Below are 2,191 nucleotides of genomic sequence, written 5' to 3'. Positions count from 1 at the left end.
CTTTTTTCTTGTTTTCTTTTGTTTTCTAAAAGCTTTCCAGGGATCTCAAATTTCCCCAATTTTGGGTCCTAAAATCAAATGATTTTATTTTTTTTGTTTTCTTTTCTCTCTTAATAATATATGGGACGTAGTTTAGGGCGTGTTTAATTTAGGACGGGCGTGGCTGGCCCCTCAAACCGGCTCGTAGCATTAGGTGCGTATTGGGGATTTTAGTTTTCCTACTATCTATCTTTTGTACTTCAACATTCACTTGCATTAGTGTAGTACTAATTTAGATTAATTAAAGTAACTTTGTTAATGTAATTAGTCATTTCAACTGTTGTTTATTTAATTGTGGTTTGTTAATTTAGCTTTTTAAATCATTGCATTTGATTTCTTCATTCAATTCAATTTATTAAACTTGTGTAATTACCAATCTTTTTCCCTCTAGTGGTTTGTTTATTTTAATCAATCAACTAATTAGTTATTTAATGTAGGATAATTAATTAGTTAAAATATTCTCTTCTCATTAGATTAACTAGGGTTTTGAAAAATGTTTAACTCATCTTAGGATTAGCTTAAAGTAGACATAATTAGTCCAATTAGGTTTCATAATTAATTTAATTAAACCTTAGGTTTAGTTTAATCCTCCTATACTAGATTAAGTAGATTAGTAAAAATGCATTCATTTAATCTAATTAGCCCATTTAACTTTTCTAATTTTATTAGGCCCCATTTAATTTAAAAATCTTTTTACCAATTAGATTAAGTAGGATTGCAATAATTTATTTCACAAATTACTAGGGATTAGGTTTAATCACTTTAATTAATTCAATTTAGGATCTCACAAATTCATTGATCATCCATCTAGGTCAGACTCAATTAATCAAATTAGTTTAATTTAGGATTTCATAAGTTGCTAAACTAATCTTAGGTCTAGGTTTATTTCATTAGATTAATCTAAGACTCATAATTCATTGATTAAATCATTTAGGGTTTTTATTTTTAATTAGCGTAATCATTTCATCATTTGCATCATAACCTAGCTAGCATAATTTAGACACTTGGCTTAGGGTTTCACATGTCATGCTTAGATACCTAGTTTAGGATTTTCAGTGACATAGATTTAGGACTAGTTAGTAGGGTACAAGTAACCTTTGGTCAAACAAAAAGACACCGGCCTTAGGGCCGGGCAGACTGGGTGCCTAACACCTTCCCAGTCTATCACTTGACACTTGTCCAGAATCTTGGTGCAAACCAGCCTTATCCATTAGAGTCATTAGTCCCTCTCCCTTGATTGGGGGAGACATTTATGGGTCCTAGACCCTTTCTAGGTGGCGACTCCCTTTTAGCCATAATATGTATCCCCCCCTTGGCATTTGATGACCAGGGGATACTATCTCATCTCATTAGGGTTGAACCCTAACGTGTTCACACGCGCCACGCACCGTATCGGCGATCCCGCAGGGGCGGAGGTCCATGGTACCTACAGAGGTATGAGATTATCCTATCAACGTGAAAAGTTACAATAGAGCCTTGTCATTGATTCATCCCATCTTAGTGATTGTTTGAGTTCCACATAGTTTAAAATGGCCAATTTGGTTTCTAAGTCACGTGAATCTTTTCAAGAATGACTTATAATAAATTTCTCTCTCTCTCAAGGATGAAGTTCACAACATAGAAGATTTCATATCCATTTCATTGGTCAAATCTTAACAGAAAATCAGCATGATATGTGAGTCAAAAGTTTGTCTAAAATATTACAAAATAACAAGTAAAGGTATTAACCTCAAGAGTATCGCACAAGAGTAGGTAATTACCACTCTACCCGCGTGGTAGAATCTTTCAAGGTCAAGTGAATGGAAATACAAGAGGAAGCATCATATATATAAGAAAACCCACATGTTAGGGAGAGGAGAGAGAATGTGAGAGAACATATATATATATATATATATATATTTTGGGTAGAATCATGCCTATAATTTCAAAACATGTTTTACCCCATATTACTTATCATTGTGAGGTTATTATTATTGTCACATTGATTCACTCACATCCTTCAAAGCTTATCACATGGCAAGAAATCATGGCCTTGTGAATTGACAACATTTCACTTAGACAGTTGTGACAGTTACATTTTCCCTCGTAAGAATTTCAAATACCACAAATGTTTATCAATTATATTTGTTAATGTTGTTCCTTACACACATGG

The sequence above is a fragment of the Macadamia integrifolia genome, chromosome 8, assembly GCF_013358625.1.
Source record: "Macadamia integrifolia cultivar HAES 741 chromosome 8, SCU_Mint_v3, whole genome shotgun sequence".
NCBI classification, from domain to species: Eukaryota; Viridiplantae; Streptophyta; class Magnoliopsida; order Proteales; family Proteaceae; genus Macadamia; species Macadamia integrifolia.
This window is presented reverse-complemented; position numbering follows the sequence as displayed.